Below are 12,631 nucleotides of genomic sequence, written 5' to 3'. Positions count from 1 at the left end.
TGTTAAGAAACATTTTCTGCTGCTACTTATTCTCAAATGGGACAGGGATGGGAAGAGGCGAAACATTTATATTTGTGCAAAAGCTATTTCCAAGCCTTTCTTATCTCAACTGCATCTGTTAAAATGTGAAAATGCCCTTGTTTATATTTGGAGCCCTCAAACAACTCTAAATATTTGTGTTAGACCTTCTAAAGGAGAGATCTTTGCAAAAGCTTAGGAAATATTTCTTAGCAGTTTGAAAGTCAAGGTCAGAAAGCACTTGCTTTGCTAAAAGGAGTAAGTAGCAAACCAAAATCTTCCTCAAGCAAAATGGCACAATTTGGAATAATAATTATAACCACTACTTCATAATTTAAAATTTAGACGTTGCTTTCAGATATAAATCTCCAACCGAGTTTGGGAATTTGGATGTAACTTGGTTTTTTTTCTATTTTTCAAAAAAGCAACCTCTATGCAGGGTTGCATGCACGTTAAAATTCTAATACTGTAGCCTAAGTACAAGAAACATATATATGGCTAGGGTACAGAGGTATGGATAAAAGAGGAAAGTATCCTACGTGCATCACATGAGAAACGTGGTGCCTTTGTGTAAACAGGAGCATGATTTGTGTGGTATGTTTTGTCACCACATTGGCTAAATTTGCCCATGAGACCTCATGCAAAATGCAGACAGTTAGGAAGGGCAACTTGAAAAAAAAACAATGGAAAACTGTGAGTATTTATTGAAAACAAACAAACAAAAAACACCAACCAAAAAAACCCCACCACCACCAACAACAACAACAAAAAAAAAAAAAAAACAAAAAACCCCAAACAACAGCAACAAAAAACAGCAAAGAACAAGCTCTTGTGTGCCTGGAAACCAAACATCTTTTTCTGTTTAGGTTTTTCAGGCTAATCCTGTTGATGTTTAACAACTTCAAGGGCCATGGGTGGTTCCTGGATTAGTTGCTGCTCTTTTTAATCTGGGACCCATCCAATTCAACTGTAAGCAAGCGTGAACACAGACAGCTGTAAGCAAATTCTTCTTTATGCACACATATACACGTGCCATCGTGCACAGACACTCACATGGAGATATAAACAAGAAATGCATAATTAAATTTATTACATTTATTATGGGAGATTCATTCTGAGCAATGCTGAGACTATAATACTTGTTGTTGACCCGGATTTGCTCCATCCATCTGTATCCAAATATATATGTATATATACATAAATATGTATGTATATACATATATGTATGTATAAATATATAGGAAGAATTTATATATAGATATATATGTATGTACATCAGGAGAGAAAGTATAAACAAAAGATACAGAAACCACAGTAATACCTTATTCACAGATGTCTTAGCTAATTTTCATATCCGTGGAAAACAAATGCATTTCTCTCTGCAAACGAGTATTAAAATGCATTGATCGTTCAAGAAGATACCTGATGACAATCTGAAATACAGATAAATTATAATTTCTTCTCTCATTAACAAACTATAAACTGTCAGCATCTATGGACGCCGAATTTGTTATTAAACTTTGCTAAGATAGATGCTGCTAATAAGAAGATGTTTTTCTTACTGCTATTATCTACAGACAAACTGATTTAGGGTTTTCTTTTCAGTGCTTCTGCTTTTCTCTACGAATTAAATTTGAAAAAAAAATCTATTTCCATAGCTTTAAAATATGAATTTGATTAATGAGGAGTAACTGCATGATTAATAGAAATCGGTAATCTAGTATTACAATTTTGAAGACTTGATACGGAATTAAAACACCTAGCTTTTTTTTCTTTTTTTTTTTTCTTTTCTTTTTTTTTTTTGTTTTTATTATTAATAACAGAGGCTAGATAGTAAAACAAAGGAATGAGAGCTCAGTGTGGCTATTACATTATAATCATATTAAGAAGAATTAATATAGCTTTTAGAGAAAAGAGAGCTTCAAGACATTTACCCAGCTCTTCCACTTTGGAAAATTGCTCACATATTTATTTGTATGAGTGATTATTTCAAACAATAGTTTTGTCCAGCCTTACTCTTAGACTTACACAATCTTTTTTTGAAACTAAAGCAAAAACAATGCTGATAAAGTAGCAACATGCTCGGGGCTAATGCTTCTCTTTGCCTTCTTAGGGATTCAGTAGTCACCAAGTTATTTCACAAATCAGTGAAAGGGCAAACATCTTATCATAGCAGTCAAAATATACATTAGATCAAAGAGAATTTCTACTTGTCTGGTTCTTCTCCATGATAATAGGCGATGATCCAGCTTTGTTGCAAATGTCATTCTAAAAAAGAGTAGTTTAGTATCAGCAAACCAAGGGACTATGAAGAAATATGTATGTGTGCATCTATGTTCACTGCAGGTGGATTGAACTAAAAGACCTTTAAAGGTCCCTTCCAACCCAAATTATTCTATGGTTCTATGGTTCTTTGTGCTCTGTAAGACTAGAGGTAGAAATTTGCCACATTTCTTTAAACTCAAGTTTTTCTGCTTAGGATCCTAAAACACTGAAGGGAAAGGACACATCATAGGACCACAGTTCTCCAAAACCACCTTTTTTTGATTACAGGAAAATTTTTGTTTTTCTCCCTCTCTTATCCTTCATTGCCAATGAGTGCTGTAAACTAATGATATTTTTTCTCATTTTCTGACTAAATAAGGGTGTGGCACAGCATTTTTAATGAGTATTTTGTTTTAAGCAAAATTCAAAGTTTCATGCGTTAAGATTATTGGGTCAGGACAACACAGTCCAATAAATCAGGTTGTTGTGTTTTAGCACAACCTGACATGCTCAAGCAGTAAAATGCCTTTTTTTTTTTTTTTTTTTTAATTAGCAATAAACATTATGTAGAAGATTTCAGAATTTCTATGTTCTTTTTAATGTCATGATTTCATTTTAAATTAATTTGATAATTCCGTATGATATCACAATGCTCAATTATTTTTGGAATAAGAAGGACTGGAAGAGAAAAAGAATAAGGTGTGAGTGTGCCTGTGAGTATGAGCATCTATGAGTTCATCTGTGTTGGAGTTTGAGGGAAAGAGAGGGACCAAAAGAAGGAAAGGAGAAGAGAGAGAGATTTAATGAAAAAATTTGGATTACAACAATGTTTCTCAATAAGCCCACCCCTCAAAGCAAAATATATTTCTTTTGCAACAGTGAAAGGCTTAGTATTAGTTCTGACACTTTAAAGTACGCCCACATGGCTGTGCCACATTTGAGCTGCCAGCTTTGAAACAGATTCAAAGCCAAAGCAGGAGTATAAGACTTAAAGAGAGCAGTCTAATTTTTGAGCAAAAGATCAGTAGACAAAATGCTGGAAGTTAAAATGGGCTAGAGCTTAAATGAATATATTCCATCCCTTGCCATCCCTTCCCTCTTATACGTATTCTTTGCTGTAAATATTACCTGGAATTTCCTGCCCCTGAGATCCTGGCAAAATCCACTTGGCTGGGATGAAGAATATATAAAATATTATTTGCACTTGGGACAGTAGCAGACAATGATTTGGGGGCTGAGAATTTTGAGTATCTTTCTCTCACCTTATTTACCTGGGATATAATCTTCATTGCCACACTCTCAACAGATCTAGAGCCAAAAAAAAAAAAAAAAAAAAAAAAAAAACAGGAAAAGAAAAAGAGGAAGCACTGTATATAAACTCATAAATTAAATGCTTTCTGAAATGTGAGAGGGTGCAATATCGATCTACTTTATCACCTGTCAACATAGCTTGAAGTAGGTAAATTTGATTGTTTCTTCTTTACAGAAGAAAAGAAAGAAAGAAAGAAAGAAAGGAAAGAAAGAAAGAAAGAAAGAAAGAAAGAAAGAAAGAAAGAAAGAAAGAAAGAAAGAAAGAAAGAAAGAAAGAAAGAAAGAAAGAAAGAAAGAAAGAAAGAAAGAAAGAAAGAAAGAAAGAAAGAAAGAAAGAAAGAAAGAAAGAAAGAAAGAAAGAAAGAAAGAAAGAAAGAAAGAAAGAAAGAAAGAAAGAAAGAAAGAAAGAAAGAAAGAAAGAAAGAAAGAAAGAAAGAAAAAAGAGAATAAGATAAAGGCTGGTTATGTCTTGCAAAGGAGCTTGGTAAAGTTCACTTGGCACCAAAAATGTCATTTATAGTGTTGAGCTTGATTTTGTTGCTTTGGAGAAAGAACTGAAAATTACGGTTACATTGGTATTCATATCACCCAAGATGCCCAATACCTGTCAAGAAAGTTGTTTTGTTTTTCCTCCAAGACAGAAATTTTACTTCCCAGTGTTCTTCTGTAAAATCAGTAACTTTTTTTAAAGACAGTATTTCAAGATATAAGCAAAGGTTATCTTTTACTCCTCCTCATCCAGAAATAACTCAACAATCTTTGAAAATCAGGGATCTTCACAAAAGTGTTGGGTTTTCAACTAGACCATACAATCCAAAGTAACTCTCTGTGGCTCTAGTGTATCATTTCCAGATTTTTCCTGTGAAGTACCTTCCACAAGACCTATTACAAATATTAAAGGTGAAGAAGCTGTAATCTAAATCTCTAGGGAGATGATTAAGTGTAGCCTTGAACAACATTACAAATCATGGGGTTTTGTGTAAACAATGTCCTAGACAATGCTGATTTATAAAGAAAATGGCCTGCATTTCTCCCTAAGATAATGACCATAATTTTAAATTGTTAATAGATGGCTAGGAACTGATAGCTGAATTATTTGTTCATATGTTTCTTCTTTTTTTACTGCAAACATCTTCTGATATATACGGATTCATCACAAAAAAAAAAAAAAATAGAAATGAGTGTGTCATTCAGTCTTTTTATATGCAAGTCAATCAATTTAAAAAGAAAATCACGAGGTTCTTTTCTAATCACCTTTCTTTTTTTTTTTTTTGCTTATTTATCACCCCAGAGACTAGTAATATGAAACTAAGAGACTAAATGTAATAGATCAGATTTTGTCTTTAAGTTCCTCTAATTTAGGAGAACTCTCAGGCCATTCCTGCATAAAGGTTATTTAAAAGGGTTTAATGCTAGGTTTCATCTCTTCTAACCCCAGATATGTAATAATTTTGTGTCTAAGTCTGAGCTAGCTGTTTGAAACTCTGTCTCTAATCATTCAAGAGAAAGAGGTATCACTAGTGGCAACACATCTATTGTAGGCATCTCTCTTAAAATGGAATTAATGGTGTCCAGATGTCACCTATTTTCCTACACTAATCTCAAGAAACTGATGATGACCATCTCAGATCCAGACTCAGAAGATTAGATTGAGGCAGATGAATCACACTCTTAGCTATTCTTTGAAAGGAGTTGTGAGCTTTTAATTCTAATTTTTATTTTTTTTCAAATGTTCAACCAGGTAATTTTAATCCTCATTCATGTAGAATCTTGTATTATTTTTTTCCCCCAGCATATAACCTTCTTAGGCAATGGATACAAAGGAGAAATGAGTTTGTTTGATTCCAAAATGTTCCTTTTAACATCCCAAATTCTTTCTTATGCTCATACACAGAGTGAAATGCTGAATTTGGATTCACAACTGAGCACACCCTTCTTAACACCCCTCATTTGTTATACAACTGTGTCTCTGTGAGAACCAGTATCTTCATTAGGCTCACTTCCATTCTACTCGTACCAGCTTGTTTAGATCAGTTTCACACAGAGAGTGACTTTTTTGGCTATGAAGGATTTGTGCTTAGCAAGTTGATGTTCTGTAGTGGATGAAATTCCTGATCTTGGGTTGCACAAAACAAGCACAAACAGCATCAATATGTGCCATTGTGTGTGACAGCTGCAGTGTCATCTTCATTTTTAGTCCATTCTTGCAGCACTCAGATGCCTCTTAATAGGTAATGCTACATGATTGCAGGCAGGTACTCCAATTCTAGGAGTGATAAGGGCTGCAAATAAGAACAAAAACAGAAAATACTCTTGATGCTTTATGATCTTTTCACACACAGGAAATCAAGAAATACCAGTTGAAAATTATCTTGACAAACATACGAAAAAGGAGAAGAAAACTCACTCTCAGCAATTATAGCACTGCATTGCATGTTTTCCCAAGAGTTCACTAAATACTTCATAGGTATGAATTACTCTCTCTTTGAGTCACATCTGTCTAGTTAGTGAGTTCTACTGAAGGCAAGTCACCCAATGCAGAGGAGGTTGGGTGACTTGCTGAAAGAGTGTGTATATGGGAGTGCTGAGAAGGCCAAAATGGGAATCTTTAATGCCCTACTCAGGCTGATGAAATGCACTGCTTCCAAGAATTATTCTTGTACCCTTCTGTCTCTTCGTTCAGTGAGAGAAGTACCCCAAAATCAGTAAGGTTTGGGTGTTGTTTTTTTTTCCTTTTTCGTGTTTTTTTTTTTTTTTTTTTTTTTTTTTTTTTTTTTTTTTTTTTTTTTTTTTTTTTTAGCACAATACCAATGAGGTGACTTAAACCACAGGATCAGTAACATGAGGACCTACTGCAAGGTGTCCCTGCCATGGCAGGGGGTTGGAACTAGATGACCTTCAAGGTCCCCTCCAACCCAAAGAGTTCTATGATGATTCTATGATTTAAAATGTGTCTAGCCCCTCTGGATACCCTTTTTCTTTAGCATAAAGACAAGACTGTATTGCCAAGCTGGATTTCAAAGCACCCACAAATCAAAACTGGGAGAATTTCCTCACTCACTTCTTGTGCTACCATCTATTTGCTTATCTGTATAATGGAAACACACTGCCTACTTAGATCCAGTGCTGCAGAAATTTAGAGCAGAAAGAAGCAATACTTTTCATAGGAAGAGTGATTAACCACTGGAGCAACTTACTTATGATTTTTGTAGATTCACTAATGCTAGAAATGTTTAAATCAAAATGTTTTAAGAGATATGTTCAAATTCAAAGATAATGAACTCAGGAAAGTCCTATGACTTCGTTATGAGGGGGTTCAGATGAGATGTTCACAATGGTCCCTTCTGGCTTCATAATCTATGAAGCTATGAAGCTATATGAACCTCTTTCAAGAAATAAAGATGATGGTAACTCTCTATAAATACTTGATAACATGAAATTGCTGGAGGAACTATTTAAGGTGTTTAATGATGGTATTATAGGGAATAATGTCTTCAAAATGAAAAGACCAAGGTAGAATATTTAAGAAAGAAAGTATTTTCTAGGAGTGAGGTCAATTGCACAGTGGAGTAATTTGCAAAATTGAGTTCTATAAAAAGAGATGTGCAAGAAGAGAGTGAATAAAGCATGTGATTAGTCTATGAAACAAGTTTGTTTTAAATATAGATAATTCAAAATTAAGTTGTTCAGAAACTCCCTCACAGTGTTTTTTAATGATTTTAAAAAGCAGGTATACTAACTTGCTTGCTTTTTAAGGTTTTTTTGGTTTTGTTTTGTTTTGCCTTGTTTTTGTTTATTTGGATTTTTTTCCTTTAGAATTAATTAAGAAATTGTTTACTGACTAATGTTTTCTCATCTGAACACAAAACTTCAGGCAGTAATTTTTCCACCTGACATAAGATAGGTCTTAAGAGGGAAATAGCTTTAGTCCGTGAAACGAAATAAACTTTCCCCTTCTGACTTTGTTGGTTTGTTCCTCAAAAATTAAAATATTTCCCTTGGAGACAAATACTTAACAACAGTCAAGCGTAGATCCTTCCACCTCAGTGCAAACTAATTCCAAGAGACAAAGTGTGAATACAGAAAGGACTGACATTTTTTGCTACTGTGGTCATGTTTCCTGCGGTTCCCCTCAGCTTTTTTTGCATACTGAGGTGGTTTGTCGGAGCTTTGCACACATTCTGTGTCTAAAGGAGCCTCATTACTGGTCTGTGCAGAGACAAGCGAGGTGGAGAAGGATGACAAGGTTTGCATTAATTGCACAGCTATCTGTTGTTCCAGGGGCCATTCAAGCATATAATAACTTAAGTAGAGTTTCAGTGAGTTGGAAGTTCTTGCTTTTTGGAATATTTTCGCAAGCTGATTTCTTATTATAGCACAGTTGGTATTTATTTTTAAAGGCTTGACAGAAAGCTGTAGGTGGCCACATAGCTTTTGTCCTGATAGCAATACATTAACAAAATTCCATTAGTCAGGGGAAAAAAAAAAAAAAAAGACTGGTAAAACTGGATTTTATTATATTTAAGTTCTTGACAGAGGCAATCTCAAACAACATGGTTCAGAATTGACCTGCAAATGCTCATGAAGCATGAGAATAGTTAGTACTTGCTTTGGGCTATTAAATAGGCATGCTGGTAACTGGAAAGTTCATCTCAATAATCGTCTTCAGATTCTAAGTCTGGAGTATCTCGTGATCTTGATCAACAAAATTTACCATGACCTCAAGCTAACTTTCAGAAAACTCGGTGACATCAGGCTGAGATCTGCACCATGTCTATTCTTTCTGATTGTCTGTAAAGGAAGTTTTACCAAGTTACTAAAAGGTTAGAAATTGTGTGTATCTATGTTTTTATTTTAAAAATATATTTGATTTTAAATCAAGTTTGTTACTTTGGCAGGTTTAGAAGTCGAATGAATTGATGGACTAAACCAGAGGAAATTCAATGCAAGATGAAGATTATGTTAAGTTTAAATTAAGTGAATTTGGAAGATAATGTTTCCTAAAAATTTTGGAATGGTGGAGACTAGATTATTAAACAACGTCACTAGAAAGGTAATTCTCTTTCTAATTGCTTTGACATTTGTTAGACCTAGTCACAAGACTAAATATCCCTTCTGTCTGTTTCAACCTTGAACTATATCTGTATTTGAACTTTAATTGAACTTGCAATCAGTAAAGATTTTAGCAATTGTGTTTTTTCAGGAGGACTACCCAGAGAAAGAAAAATATACGAAAATGCTAACATCAGAAAATAAGGAAGGCAAGATGTTTGGGTTTAAATACTTTAAAGAAACTTATCAATTTCATAATGTCTGTTAAAGCATGCACGTTTTTAGATTTTGAGCCCAAAATGTAAACTACAGTTTGGCCACTTTACCTCAGTCTCTTTTAGCACCAGGCTGGTACAGGTAGCAACCTTTTTGGGTGTGGTGAAGTTTCCTTATACCAGTCATTCTCCTCTTCTAGAGGACCGTGCCACCATGCCTCAGGTTAGAGCAACCTTAAGGTCACTCTGGTTTTTGTAGGTGATATATTCACCAGCCCATACAGAGTTATAATACAATCACTATAACCCCATTGGAAAACTAAAATTAAATATTATGGCACATCCTTTTTTAAACTGAATTTGCAGGTTTTAGTCTTTGTCATCTGCCATACACAATCAAACATATGAAGGAAAACATCACTGCCATGTTTCAATCGAGCATAGTATGAAATGGACTTCCCATCACATGGTTTCCCATGTCAGTTAAAATGCACAAAGTTATCTTTTAAGATTTAAAAACAATTGATTATAATGTACATCTTATTAGTATAACAAAAAGATATCTATTAACAAATGTAAAATTAAATTACCATTGAAATAATTAGCCAGTTCGTTGTTCTCATTGAGTTTATTGTTTCAGTTGTGTTTGTGCAAATTAGCAAAGACCTTAATTTGTACAGAAATCAATGAATTCTTTTGTTGTTGTTTTCATTGGTGTTGTGATAATACATTCACTTATTTAAATAGTTTCATTATGAAAGACTATAAGTGAGAGTTTACTTCAGGGATTGCCAGAAAAATATAGTACCTGATCTCAAATGCATCAAAGACCCAAATTGCTGGTTAAACAAATATTCATGGCAAAAATTGCTGGATATTTTCATGTGCTCAGGACCTAGCAGCCCTCATCTTGAGTCTTTTTGAAAACAGAATATATATATATATATATGCTTGAAGCATAAGGATACTGGCAAAGTGAATTTTTGGCTATAAGTTTAAATGTTATACCATCAAACTTACAGTTCATTTGTTACATATGGATCCTTCCTGTGTTTCTTGAAGAATGTGAGAAGTGTTTTGGCTCAAAAAAAATGCCTTGTCAAGGCCAATATCTAAAAATCAAAAAAAGAGGATTTGACTTGGCAAGGGTGAGCCAAACTGTAATTTTTAGCTGCCTTGATGGTAACTCATAATTTTGTGTGTAAATTGATCAGGTCAAGATTAATCTTACCTGTCTTTAGGTAAATATTCCATACATTTATATCGGAAATTTCTTTATTATAAAAGAAAAAAAATAAAAGGACAAAAAAAAAGTGAAAGAAAAGGACTTAGTATATGAACTCTCATATATTTTTAATGACTGCATTACGATGAGAGGAATAACCCTTAAATGGACTATTTTCCTCCAAGGATTACAGAGGATTATTAGAATGATGAGTTTTGATGAAGATATCTGCATAGTAGACATCTGCATCTGAGCAAAGAAAGTACATCCTTAGAGTCTATACATAATGCATAGAAATACTCATGTCAATTCCTGTACCTCTCCTCTGCTAGAATAAAGACTATGGAGGAAAGCAATGAAAAAGTCAGAGGACCTTCAGTTTGCTTTTAAAAAAGGAAGTAAATTAAGTTTAACTATCTGATTACAAGAGAAGATAAGTTTACTAATTGCTGAGATACGGTAGTTAAAGAGACTTTCCCTCTTCCTTATTTCTAATAGTAATCATAAATAACTATTTGAATGTTTTCCCGTGTTCTGATAAATTCCTATTTTAGAAAGAGTGGCTTCTTCCTCTCCCCGAATAGCTACTGAGCAAAAATATCTAAGAACTATATCCTAACGATTTCAGTAAACCCCTCAAAACTCTCTGGGGTAGCCAAGGTTGTTTTCTTTGTGCATAATGATTGCCATTACACCCACTGCTCATTCCAAAGGGCTGGATAAGGTAAAGAGAAGAAGCCAAACAAGCAAACAAATAAATAAATAATACCATGACACACACACACCCCAAAGCTGGATCATACAAGCTACAATAATTCATAAACAGGGGAGGAAAGGGATAAAAAACAACAGCAACAAAACACAATTCCCCAAACAGCTGGCACATAAAACAGCCCAGAGGCAATCTCTCTTGTAGAACACCAGACAAATCCATAGGTATTTATGAGCAAAACAATTCAGTTTACTTTCCCTAATCCTCCCAACTCCTCCTTCCCCTGACAAAAAAAAAAAAAAAAAAAAAAAAAAAAAAAAAAAAAAAAAAAGCAAGCAAACAAACAAACAAACCTGTGGTGCTTATCAGAGGAAAGCTGGTACTTTGCCTTGTCACTCATATAGCCTTTGGGTATATACAGCCTCAAAAGAAGCCCAGGTATGCTTCCCTTTTGTAGGAATAGGGCAATAAGGGGCTAAGGAGACAAGCAATGACAAAATGACCTGCCAGAAACAAAGTGAGATTTGGGTTCAAGGGACTAGATGTAGTTCAACTGTCTCATACTAACACAAATCAAATAAGTTTGAGTCACACACTAAAAAAAAAATTACTTATCTCCACCCATTATAAAGAAAACCTAATTTAGCTAGATTATTTTGCTAGAGTGATTAGCTAAGGAATATACAACTTTTAGTGCCATATATGAAGCTGATAAATGCCACTCAATGCCCTTTATTTTGATCTGAGAGGCTTTCTGATAGCTCTTCAGTATGTCCTGAAAAGCTCCTAATGCAGTTTATTGGGTTTGAGTGGCAAAGTGCTGGCAATTAGGGGTTGCAAGGGTGGCTTCTCTGGGAAGCTGCCAGAAGTTCCTTTATGTCTGATCAAGCCAAGACGAACACACCACTGGCCAAGTCTGAGCACATCAGCAGCGTTAGCAACACCTCTGGTATGAAAATGGGAGAAAGCAACACCTGTAGAGAAGAGTGAGACTGTAAAAGTGCCCTGCAGACACCCAGGGCAGTGCAGAAGGAGGGGCAGGAGCTGCTCCAGGCTCTGGAGCTCAGATTCCCCTGCAGCCCCTGGAGCAGCCCACGGTGAGGCAGCTGTGCCCCTGCAGCCCAGGGAGGGCACGGGGGAGCAGAGATCCACCTGCAGCCCTGCAGGAGCCCAGGCTGGAGCAGGGGGATGCCCAAAGGAGGCTGTGACCCCACAGCATTCCTGTGCTGGAGCGGGGTCCTGGCAGGAATCTGTAGATGGAAGAGCCCACAGTGGAGCAGGGGAAGAGTGGGAGTAATTCTCCTGCTTCACAAGAAGGAGTGGCAATGTGTGATGAACTGACCACAATCCATATTTCCTTTCCTCCCCCATAAATGCTCATGGGCAGGTGTTAGAGGAAATTGGAAATGAGGGGTGGAACTGGGAAGGCCAGAAAAAAAAATGCAAAATGTTTATTCCGGCCATATAATAGCTGCAACAGTGCATACGAAGTGATTTTTGAAAGGAAGAAGAAAAACTAGTCCGAAAATTAGTCCTGGAAAGGTTACATAACCCTCAAGGATATTACATCTTACAGAAGACTGAATCTTACCAATTTATTGCCTGAAACAATTTCCTCTGAAGGCTCATGCAATAGGAAATAATGAAATCAAGGAAAATTTGCACTGGTATCATGATTTGAAAACAGGTGTACATCACATGTTATTAATATTATTCATTAGGTCTTATTAAGTATACATAAAATCCTCTGGATATAAATCACAAGATCGTTGATGTCAGAAGGGATATCTTGAGATTATATAGTACTTGCCTACTTAAATAGGATCATCTAGA

Source organism: Sturnus vulgaris, chromosome Z (genome assembly GCF_052056855.1).
Source record: "Sturnus vulgaris isolate bStuVul1 chromosome Z, bStuVul1.hap1, whole genome shotgun sequence".
NCBI classification, from domain to species: domain Eukaryota; kingdom Metazoa; phylum Chordata; class Aves; order Passeriformes; family Sturnidae; genus Sturnus; species Sturnus vulgaris.
This window is presented reverse-complemented; position numbering follows the sequence as displayed.